General features: G+C 25.7%; 1 protein-coding gene across 1 annotated transcript in view; it reads left to right on the forward strand.

Annotated features, from left to right (window-relative positions):
- Positions 1–206: 206 nt before the first annotated feature.
- Positions 207–13,331, forward strand: part of LOC110652321 (disease resistance protein RPS2) — a 48,174-nt gene continuing 35,049 nt past the window's right edge. Inside the window, exon 1 of the mRNA XM_058151162.1 lies at positions 207–464. The gene's annotated coding sequence lies outside the window, so the exon portion shown is untranslated. The remainder of the gene's footprint in view (positions 465–13,331) is intronic.

Below are 13,331 nucleotides of genomic sequence, written 5' to 3' on the forward strand. Positions count from 1 at the left end.
AAGAACTTAAAATTAATTATAAATTTTTTAATAAATAATAATAATTAATTTATGATATAATAATAAATTAATAATTATATACTTATATATTTATTTTAATAATAAAATAAATTATACCGCATGCGTCCTTATTTTTATTCATTGTCCCCGTGCTTAAAAAAGGAAGAAAAAAAAAAGGTGGGGTGGGGGGGGGGCGACTTCTGCCTCCGTCTCTAAGACTCCGTCTCCTTTGCCCAGTTCATTGATGTGAGCTCAATTGCCAGTGGCATTAGCTTTGCCGGGATTCATATACAGCTTTGGGCTTTCCCTTTTCCACTTCTTTTTTCAAGTTTAAGAAATTTTCTCTGTTTTTTTTTTTTTCCTTTTTTTAACTCAGTTCAAATTCTGTAGTTATGAGCAAAAAGGTCAATCCATGGAAAGTCTAGCCTAAACTATCGAACCGGTACTCCAATACAAGCTCTTAGGTAAGATTAGCTTCCTTTTGCCATCTTGTAATTAATTTTTGGCTTCAAATGCCAGGAAAGAAGAAGAAAAGAAAAGGAGTAAGGCTGTCCGCCGTGGAATCCCAAAATCACAGTGTCAAACGCCCAAGAACATCCAAAGGTAACTTCGCAATTCCCTCCTCTTTGCCTACTGCTAGACATTGGGTGTTACCTACTGCCGAAATGAAAAGAAATAAAGCAAGAGTTGAAGCTCGAAAAATGATTTAAACTCGGTATTTGGATGTGTTTACACTTAAATCTTTGAAGATATATGATGAAATGCAGACTCTGTTAGATGCTTTAGATTGGGTGCGATTTGCACATAAGCAGGAACTGGTTTACCCCATTCTAGTGCAAGAATTTATGGCCTCCCTGTTCACTAATAAGCATAAGAATGCCTTGGATAATGACTTAACAATCAATTTTAGATGCCTTAGTCAAGATAGGGTGCTGTCTATGGATAATTTTCACCATATATTCGGCTTTCCACCTGATGGTTTGTTCAAAATACCCACTAGCCAAAGGGACTATAATGGGTATGAATTTTGGCAGCAAATTGCACCTTCAGCAGGTACTTTCAAATCGGGGCACAGTAAGGCCTCTAAGATTGAGAGTCATTCCTTGAGATTGCTTCAGAGATTAATTACAAATACAAATTTGGGAAGAGGACCTAGTGTTGGTACAATGTCTTAGTATGATTTATTCTTTTTTTGGTGTGCAAAAACTGGTAAAAGAGCTTCACCTGGTTATTATTTTTGCCGTCATGTGATCCGCCAAACTACTAGGGGTACTGGTAACATTGTATTTAGAGGTTTGGTCACACCCATTGCACATTATTTTGGCTTTAATCCTCAAGTTCACAAGTGTGCTGCTGTTCCAACTGGTTTGCTATTTTTGGATGGACCTCATTTGGCCAACCAAAAATTTTGTATCAAAAATCAAGCTACCCAGCTGTATGAGATTCCTGCACCAACCGCACCACCACCTGGCTCTCCCACTGCAATTAGCTCCTCCTCAGCATCTGAGAAACCATCCGAGCAGCCTTTTACACAACCTCCACGCCAGGCTCCACCAGCTGCCCAACCTGCTTCATCAACAGCTTCTGGACCATCCATGGCAACCCTTTTGACATTCATGGAGAATCTTAGTGATGAGATCTATTCTTTTCGGCAAATGACGGATGTCTCTTTTCAAACATTAAGGGATTTAGCTAATATATATTTGGATAGAAGTGCTGAAATGCAAGACGAGTTGAAAGTCATGCGAGCTAAGCTAGAGCAGATCGAAACAAACCAAGCACTGATTTTGAGCATCATCTCTCCGCAGCAACCACCAAAAGCACCACCACCTCCACAAGATGGCAAGGGCAAAGGAGTTCTCATACCTGACTGACCAGCTTTTACTCTCCATTTACATTTCATGTCTTTAATTTCGTTGCTTAATTAATTAGTATTTTGAACTTATTTAGTTAATATTTTGCTTGTGTTGTTTTTCTTTTACTTGAACCATTTACTTATTCAGTTTTTTTTTAATTCCTCATAAAATACATTTTTCTTTTATATCTTTAGTACATTGCTCACTTGCTTTGATTTGCTACTTCGGATTTACACTTGATGGTTATATTTTTGAGCTTAACCTTCCTATTCCAACTTTTTGAGTTTAATTGATTTAATGGATTCCATTGCACTGTTTCTTTTGCAATGAGTGCAGCAGCTGTCCAAATTTTCTTTAATTAAATTGGCTGCACTTCAATGAGGTAACAATTCTCATCTCAGCTTATGTCACTTTCAACACAAGTTGTGCCATCGCTTATGCAACAGGGTAATAATTCTTTATGCACATATAGCCAAATTAGCCCATTCCTTGCACTCTTTTAACATTGAGGACAATGTTCATTCTGAGTATAAGGGAGAGGGTAAATTTTTTGCAAAAATTATTTTTCCTTTTTTTTCATTTGCATATAGTAACATACTCATTCATTACTTCATACTTGTACATATTCACTTATATACACTACATATAGCTTCATATACTTAGTTATGCATACTTAGTTACATATAGGTTGACTATACATTTACACTCATGCATTTCATTTATTCATTTAAAATTTTTTTTGGATTTTTAAACCAGTCTTTGAATTCCATAAGCCACTTATTCAAGCAATCCAACTTGCTTTTAGATGGTTAGTGGAATGAAAGTTCCAGCTGGGTACAAAGTCTTAAGCATTATTCTTTCTCTTACTTAATAGCTGAAAATTAATACATTCATCTAGGTATGCAGATTCTGATTAGTTATTTTGAGTTTTGAGTGTCTGAATAAGCCTTTAAGGAAGAAAATGGTCATTGTCGTCTCACCATTCCTAGAACAAGCATCCTAGATTTTTCAAAGCGAAATTTTTAACTTGCATTTGATAAGAATATGATTTAGGCATTCCTTCATACTTTAAACCTCACATTTAGCCTTAACCTACCTTAATTTCATTTCAACCCTTGCAAACCCCCTTGAACCTTAAGTCCCTAATTTCTCTGGAACCCAATCATTTACCTAGCCATAAAACCTAAACACTACCACCTATTTATGAGAATAATATTTTAGCAATCAAGTGCATAAAAAAAATAAAATAAAATAAAATAAAAATAAAAATAATAATAATGATATTAAAAAAAAAAAAGGTCACCAAAATATCCCAAAGGTAATTTTGGGTGTGACATGAAATAGGGATGCATACAAAATAAAATATATATTATAAAAGTAGTCCCTTTATTGTGATAGCACTTGAGATTCATTGTGAATTTCTTTCCTCTTGATAAAAAAAATTCTATTGAAAAAAAAAAAATGGATGCACTTTGAGTTTCATGATTAATATTATTCTCATATTTTGTTTACCTTATTCTCTTTCTTTGTTAACCACAATTTTGCCCTATTGGACCCCATTACAACCCTTAAAAAGACCTAATGATTCTTGGAAAAATGCTTGTTACATTAGTGGAGTTAGATCTTTTATGCTTGCATATGGGTTTGGCAATATAATCGTCCATACATTACTCACCATCTATTTGAGACACATTGGCTATCTATTTCATTTAGGTTTGTTTTGGCATAATTGACTCTTGTAGCTGATTGGTATTTGTTGCTTGGGTTGATTGGTTAATTCTTAGCTATTCTGTAATTGTTGAGAGTGATTGCTTCATTCTTTGTGCTTCGCTGGTGGGAACTTGGAATGTTGGTGGCTAGGGATAAGTTGGTGGTTTGGATTAGTGATTTTTGTGTTTTCAAAGACTGATTCTATTCCCTTCCAAATGAGTTTTAATGAAATTTTGCTTGGGGACAAGCAAGAGTTTGAGTATGGGGGAATTTGATACATGCATTTTAGATCATCATTTAGGTGTAATTTTTGCACATAATTTACCCTTGTTCATAACTATTATTATAGATATTCGCATATATTTAGTCAATTTTATAATTTTCACACTTCTTAGTCTAATTTTTGGAATTTATTTGTTTTGTAGGCTAAATTTGGAGAAATTTGGTGTATTTTGATCAAAGTAGCCATTTAGAGGAGATTAGAGTTGAATTGCAAAAATTTTTGAAGTTGAGTAAAAAAATGGCCGAGAGTTACACAACCTGCAGCACAACCAATTTAGCTTAGTCGTAGGTTGTGTCGATCGTCAGATATTCAGGCAGATTGTTACACAACCCGCGACACAACCCGCGACACAACCGGTTCAGCTTATGTCGTTTTCACTGGAAATGGCTGACGTGGCATTTGCGTTACTCTGATTTTTTACCTCACTTTCTCTGGAACCTTCCCCCTTTTTACCCATTCTAGGGCAGACCCCTAACCCATATAAAGTCTCCTTTATCATTTTCTTTCCATAAGGAGGAAGGGAGGCATTTTTTTTTTGGCAAGAAAAGAAAGAGAGAAAGAGGGAGCACATGAAGCATTTCTGCAGTAGCAGCAGCAGGGGGCTCTTTCTGCACTTTCCAGCAGCAGCTTCAGCAGCATTCTTCTGGGTTTTTCTACTCCTTAGCTTACATTTCCATTATTTCTTCATTTATACATTTGGGTTTGTTTAGAAACTATGATTAGTGAGTAGTTGTTTGAGATTCTAGAGATGGGTTTGTAAATATTGTTTTGTATTGTGGTTTTGAACTGATTTAGTCATTTAAATGAGGATTGTTACATTTTGATTTATTGCTTGTGTGCTTATTGCCTTGCTTGATGAATGGGCCCTTATTAAGTTAAGCTTTAATCCTTAATAGATTGACTGAAAAGTGAATATTTGGTATAGATAATCTTGCAATAAACTTGGTTTTCTTGGTGTTAGAGATAAGCTAAGAGAATTAAGGGGATTTTCCAAAATCAATTAGAGCTTTAATTGGGTTTTTGTTAGGTTTGAAATACCGTGAAAACAGGGTTTGATTTAATGAAAACCAACTTTGAAATGCTTGAAAAAGGTTTCAAAAATTTAAGAATTGATTTCCCTCAAAATTGCAATTCACATGTGTTTGGCTAAATTAGGGATAAACCACATGCAAACAATATTGAAAATCCAATCTCTAGAATCACTTTAATTTTTATTGAATTTAGATTTAATTCCTCTCAATTTCATAAATAGAAATTTCAAATTAATTTTTGGTAATCTAGTTTAATTAATTTTAGTTAATTGTTTGATTTAGTTTTAATTCCTCAAATACCAATTTTAATTCCAAATTTCATTTTACATCTTTAAATTTTTTCATTCTAATTAACTTATACTTTTATTTTCGATTTAAGCACAATTCCTTGTGGGATCGATATCATTTTTAAAACTATACTACTGTGACCCGTGCACTTGCGGAACACACTATCAATAATCACGAAAATCCCTTAAATCTGAGCTGACTTTCAAAATATGTATACTGGTCTGCTTCGATTGAGAGAACAGGAGAAGTCTACTGTGGATCAATGGCTAAAGAATTAAGAAAAAGGGAACAGATATAATTATATGTAAAAAGTAATTATTATATATATAACAGTTATATTATAATAATTAATTATAATAAATCTCATATAAATTTCGTCATAATTAATTATTATAATATATGCATTATATATACATTGATTGAATTGAATAAATTCTCAAAACAAGATATTTGGTATTGTTTCACACCTCCTAAGTCCTGACCTCCGTTTCTCTTAGACCATTTACAGTTTTATGAATCCCAAATGAATTTAAATCGCATAAAAAAAATCTGGCAAAAAGCTCTATTATTATTATTATTATTATTATTATTATTATTATTATTATTATTATTATTATTATTGAAAATTAAATGATGATATAATTCTGCAAAATGGATCTCTCTTGCAGCGACAGTGAATCAAGGAACAGGCTTGCAATTTTCAAAGAGATTTCGAACGTACGTTGAACTAGTACAACGAACGAAGAGATTATTTAGTACAATCATAATTTCTTGTTAATATTTAATATGAAATAGTAAATTAATCAGGAAATAATAATTAAATATAAAATGATAGTATTATTTAAAAAAAAATTCAATATAAATATAAAACTAAATTTGATGAGATCAATTATAATTTAATTGTTATTTTATGATTGGTTATCCATTTCATGTAGGGTATCCTACATGAAATTACCATTGTCTAATCTAATTTTCCTAGCGAATGGGCTTTGAAAGAAGTATTACCGTGATTGTAGAGAAATTTTGTAAAATTGCGAGAAATTATGTAAAATTGCCAGCTAATTATAGGTTGATACTTAAAAATACACACACATATATATATATTAAAAAAAACTTATTTAATAGTTAATATATTTTGAGACCCATTTACTTTTAAATTATTATATATTATTAGATTGTCATTTTATATAAATTATCTTATAAAAAATTATAGGAATATTATATAATTTCTCATTAAAAAATAATAAAAATGTACATGAATCTGTCTCATATATACACTCTAATATTTAATTTCTTAAATAATAATTAAAATTAGTTTGATTAATACTAAAAAATATATATTACAGCATAATTGGATCATTTTCTTAGAAATTATATATATTATGAAAATTATTTATTTAATTACCATTATATTTGTTCATAAGATTTTATGGTAAATCATAAAAAATTATGTTAAAATTATTTTAACACTCTTAATTTCTTATAATTATCATTAATTATATATTACATGACTAAAATAATTTTAATTTTTCTTCTTTATATAAAAAAACCTCTTAATTTAAAAGTTCATAAGAATAGTTTATCTCTAATAAATTCTCACACGTAAATGTCTAGTAGGATTTAAGCACAAATAAACATAAATCCATTTTATTAGGTGTTAAAATATTCAATTTAAAAAATATAAGTACTCAGGATATAAATTTTTTGGTAATATCAAAAAACAACTCAACTTAAAAACTTATATATATATATATATATATATATATATATATATATATATATAAATTACAATAAGTGCATTTTTTTATTAACATGCCTTTATGTACTGTATTATAAATTTTCTAAAATATTTATTTTAAAATATTTATATCGTAATACAAATGTATTTTATATCTGTGTTTTTCATAATAATGTGAGTATAAGATATATTTAAAATTATAATGATTAAAATAATTTTTTATGATTTTATAAAATGTTATAGGTAACACTGAAAAAAAAAATAATCAGTTTTGTAATTGATTTTTGTAACTAAATAAAATCAGTTACCATTAGCAACTAATTTTACAACTGATTTGTGATTTTAATGTTTTTTAATAAAATTGTTATTTAAAAAAAAATTAGCAATCAATTCAAAAATTAGTTGCTAAATTGATTGTCATTAGTAACCCATTTATAATTGATTGCTAATATCAATCAATTTATAATTAGCTATTAAATTAGTTACTATTCAATATTAAAAAAAATATTAATTATACAATTAGCAACCGATTAGGAAATCGATTATTAAAATATGTTGCTAATAGCAACTAATTTTAAAATTAATAGCTAATAGATTGATTGTTAAATTAAAAAATTATTTTAATTGGCTTCAAATTTAGCAATCGATTTATAATCAATTGCAAAAATTAGCAACCGACTCCTTGTTGGTTGTTAAATAGCAACCAATTTTTGCAATCAATTGTAAATCGAATGCTAATTTTTTCCCCCAAAAATTCCTATCATTTTTTTTATTTGCAACTGATTTTCTACCAAAAATTTTCACCCAATTTTTTATTTTCTTTTTTTGATTTTACCGATTTGCGAATCGATTACTAACACAACCGATTTTTTTTTTATAAAAATTTTCACCTAATTTTGTGTTTCCCTTTTATTTGCAATCGACTTCTAAATTGGTTGCTAACAGTAATCGATTTTTGAAACTGATTAAAATATGTTGCTATTAACAACCAATTTTTTCCACCAAAATTTTTTGTCTATTTTTTGTTTTTTTATTTTGATTTACAGTCGATTTCTAAAATTAATTGAAATTGATTGCTATTGGCAATCGATTTTGCAACTAATTGAGAATCAGTTATAAAATTTTTTCCTCAAAAATTCTAACCCAATTTTTAAAAAAAATTAACAACCAATAATCAGTTGTTAAATCAATTGCTAATTCGCTTATATAAACTAATACTCATTTTCTTTTCCCATTACTTCTTTTTTTTCTCTTTCTTCTCTTTTTTCTCATTTTCTTTATCATATTTTCATTTTTATCTATTTTATTCATCACCTTTTTTTTTAACATATTTTTTTCATTATTTTTTTTCTCATCTATTTTCTTCATTATTTTTTTTTCTCACATATGTTCTTCTTAATCAGTTTTTTATCATACTTTTCTTTTGTATTTATTTTTTTTATCATCTTTTTCTTTATCTTCTATCTTCTTCATCTTTTTCTTTCTTATTTTTTTTCTTTTTCATCTTCTTTTTCTTTTTCTTTTTTATCTTTTTTATTTAATTTATTTTTTTGACATAAAATAAAATTTTTGTACAAATGTATTTTTTTAGTACATTATTTGTAGTATTAACTTTTAGTAATTGTTTTGTTATAATACACACACATATATATATATGATAATTTTTTTGTAATTTATCGTATAAATATGTTTTTATATTTGATTTTCTGTTAATATTTTTTATAATAATTATTATTAGTAATATTTTTATAATATTTTAATATTAATGTTTAGTACTAATTTTTATTAATAATTTATTATTTTAATAATTCTTGACAAATTTATTTATTTGAATTTTTATTTTTTATATAGAAATTTAATTTTTTATAATTTTTTTTAAATTAATAACTGACTTTTTGATTGCTAAATTAGTTATAAATAATAATCAATTTATAAAATAATTACAAAATTAAAAAAAAAAATTAAATACACTAAAATTTTTAACAGTCGATTTTAGTTGTTAAATCGGTAACTACTAGCAAATGATAATTTTTTATTAAAATTTTTATTTTTAAAATTTAATTAATTTAATAACTAATTTAATTATCAATTACTATTTATAACTAAGTCCATTACAATTATCTAAACCAATTATTAAATTAATTAGTGATCAATTTTAATAAATTAACACTATGATAAATTATACACTGTAATAATTTCAGCGCTATCTAGTTCCAACCAGTGCAAGATACATATGGCTTCGTGAAGCCAAGAATCTCACTCAAACTTGCAGCCCTTTTATGGCTTCTTAGCCATTTTTCCACGTAAAATTTTCATCTAAGCCATAATATACGCTATTAAAAAAACACTATCATGGATCACAGCCACTCGGCTTTATCATGTAGCTGCATGGGAAGAGAGTTCAACGCCCACGTCCAAGTCAACCGCCACCAATTTCATATGGATTCGGGTTGGCCACCATGAGTTAAGATGGACACGTTTTCCTTCCATAACTAAATTTAATTAAATTTTTTTTATTTAAATTTAATTTATTTATTTTATGCATATATTTTAATTTTATTAATTTAAAAATATTATTAAATTTAATAAAAGTATTGATAAAATTAAAATTTTATACATCTTAATATGATTTATATAAATAATTGATTACTTTACTCATTAAAGTAATTCAACAATTTAATATTACAATCTAACTATTTATATATTATCTTTTTACTCTGTAATCTTTTAAAATGAGATTCCCAACATGTCCATCCATTCAAATTTTTGTTAATTGTATAAGAAATTAATAAAATACTCTCAAAGGTAAGTTTTTTTTTTATTAAAATTAACACATATATCCCTTAACTTTTTTAAAAATTAATAGTTTATTTCATATATTAAATTGAAAAGAAAATATATTATTTTTAAATATAGATATAATGATTTTTAATTTAACGGAATTAAAATATAAAAATTAAATTATTAATTTTTCAAGATATATGTGTTAATATTAAAGATGAGAAAAGTAATTATCCTATTTTTAAGTATTAAAGATAATAATATTAAGATAATAATAGTTAATATATTTTGAGACTCATTTACTTTTAAATTTTTGTATATTATTAGATTGTCATTTCATATAAATTATCTTATATAAAATTATAGGATAATTATATAATTTCATTAAAAAAATAATAAAAATGTACATGAATTTATCTCATATATACACTCTAATATTTAATTTCTTAAATAATAATTAAAATTAGTTTAATTAATATTAAAAAAAAATATTGCCGCGTAATTGTATCATTTTCTTAGAAATTATATATATTATGAAAATTATTAATTTAATTACCATTATATTTGTTCATAAGATTTTATGGTAAACCATAAAAAATTATGGTAAAATTATTTTAACACTCTTAATTTGTTATAATTATCATTAATTATATATTACATGACTAAAATAATTTTAATTTTTCTTCTTTATATAAGAAAACCTCTTAATTTAAAAGTTTAAACTTATAAGTGAGTGTTTTAAGAATAGTTTATCTCTAATAAATTCTCACATGTGAATGTCTAGTAGGCTTTAAGTACAAATAAACATAAATCCATTTTATTATGTGTTGAAATATTTAATTAAAAAAATATAATTACTCAGGATATAAATTTTTTGGTAATATCCAAAAGCAACTCAACTTAAAAACACTTATATATATATATATATATATATATATATATATATATTACAATAAATGTATTTTTTTATTAACATGCCCTTTATGTATTGTATTTTAAATTTTTTAAAATATTTATTTTAAAATATTTATATCATAACACAAATGTATTTCATATCTGTGTTTTTCACAATAATGTGAGTATAAGATATACTTAAAATTATGATGATTAAAATAAATTTTTATGATTTTATAAAATGTTATAGGTAACACTTAAAAAAAATAATCAGTTTTACAATTGATTTTTATAAATAAATAAAATCAGTTACCGTTAACAACTAATTTTACAACCGATTTATGCTTTTGGTTTTTTCTTTTTTAGTAAAATAGCTAATTTTAAAAAAATTTAACAATGAATTCAAGAATCAGTTGCTAAATTGATTGTTATTAGTAACTAATTTATAATTGATTGCTAAAATCGATTGCTAATAGTAATTAATTTATAATTGGCTATTAAATCAATTACTAATCAATATTAGAAAAATCTTAATTATACAATTAGCAACCGATTTTAAAATCGGTTGCTATTAATAACTGATTAAGAAATCGATTGTTAAAACATGTTTTCAATGGCAATCGATTTTAAAATTAATTGCTAATAGATCGATTGTTAAATTAAAAAATTATTTTAATTGACTTCAGAATTAGCAATCGATTTACAATTAATTGTAAAAATTAGCGATCAACTCCTTGTCGATTGTTAAATATCAATCAGTTTTTGCAATCAATTGTAAATCAAATGCTATTTTTTTTTTCCTAAAAAATTTTCGTTCTTTTTTTTTTTATTTGCAAATGAATTTCTACCAAAACTTTTCACCCAATTTTTTGTTCTTTTTTTTTATTTCCAACTGATTTGCGAATCGGTTACTAACAGCAATCGATTTTTTTTCTAAAAATTTCTGCCTAATTTTTTGTTTACTTTTTTTATTTGTAATTGATTTGTGAATTGGTTGCTAACATTAATCAATTTTTGAAACCGATTAAAATGGGTTGCCATTAGTAACTGATTTTTTTCACCAAAATTTTCACCTATTTTTTGTTTTTTTATTTTGATTTACAACCGATTTCTACAACTGATTGAAATTGATTGCTATTGGCAACCGATTTTGCAACTAATTAAAAATCGGTTGCAAAATTTTTTCCTCAAAAATTACAATCCAATTTTTAAAAGAAATTAACAGTCGACAATCAGTTGCTAAAATTGATTGCTAATTTGCTAATTACAACTCATTTTCTTTCCCCACTGCTCATTTTTTTCTCTTTTCTCTCATTTTCTTTATCATCTTTTTCATTCTTATATATTTTATTCATCGTCTTTTCTTTTCTAATATATTTTCTTCATCATCTTTTTTTCTCACATATGTTCTTCTTAATCTTTTTTTTTTTTCATCATATTTTTCTTTTTTATTTATTTTATTTTTATCATCTTTTTCTTTCTCATCTTTTTTCTTTTTCATCTTCTTTTTCTTTTTCATCTTTTTTATTTAATTTATTTTTTTGACATAAAATAAAAATTTTTATACAAATATATTTTTTGTTAGTACATTATTTGTAGTATTAATTTTTAGTAGTTGTTTTGTTATAATATATATATATATATATATATATATATATATATATATGGTAATTTTTTTATAATATTTTTATATTAATTTTTAGTACTAATTTTTATTAATAATTTTGAAAATTTTATTTATTTGAATTTTTATTTTTTATTTAGAAATTTAATTTTTTGCAATTTTTTTTAAATTAGCAACTAGCTTTTGATTGCTAAATTAGTTGTAAGTAATAAATAATTTACAAAATGATTATAAAATTAAAAAAATTAAAGACACTAAATTTTTTGAAACTGATTATGTTTCGATTGCTATTAGCAATCGATTTTAATTGTTAAATCGGTAGCTACTAGCAACTGATAATTTTTTATTAAAATTTTTATTTTTAAGTTTAATTAATTTAATAACCGATTTGATTGTCATTGCTATTTGTAACTAAGCTCATTACAATCGACTAAATGAATTATTAAATCGATTAGCAATTAATTTTAATGAATTAACCCTATAATAAATTTTACACTACAATAATTTCAGCACTATCTAGCTCCAACCAGTGCAAGATATATATGGCTTCGTGAACCAAGAATCTCACTCACACTTGCAGCCCTTTTATGGCTTCTTAGCCATTTTTCCACGTAAAATTTTCATCTGAGCCATAATATACTCTATTAAAAAAACACTATCATGGATCACAGCCACTCGGCTTTATCATGTAGCTGCATGGGAAGAGAGTTCAACGCCCACGTCCAAGTCAACTGCCACCAATTTCATATGTATTGGGGTTGGGCACCATGAGTTAAGATGGACACGTTTTCCTTCCATAACTAAATTCAATTAGATTTTTTTTACTTAAATCCAATTTATCTATTTTATACATATATTTTAGTTTCATTAAATTTAAAAGTATTATTAAATTTAAAAAAAATATTAATCAAATTAAAATTTAATATATTTTAAATAATTGAGTTACTTTACTCATCAAAATAATTAGTCAATTTAATATTATAATCTAACTATTTATATATTATCTTTTTACTTTATATTCTTTCAATATGAGATTTCCAACAAGTCCATCCATTCAAATTTTTATTAATTGTATAAGAAATTAATAAAATGCTTTTAAAGGTAAGTTATTATTTTTATTTTTTTT

The sequence above is a fragment of the Hevea brasiliensis genome, chromosome 8 (assembly GCF_030052815.1).
Source record: "Hevea brasiliensis isolate MT/VB/25A 57/8 chromosome 8, ASM3005281v1, whole genome shotgun sequence".
Classification (NCBI taxonomy): Eukaryota; Viridiplantae; Streptophyta; class Magnoliopsida; order Malpighiales; family Euphorbiaceae; genus Hevea; species Hevea brasiliensis.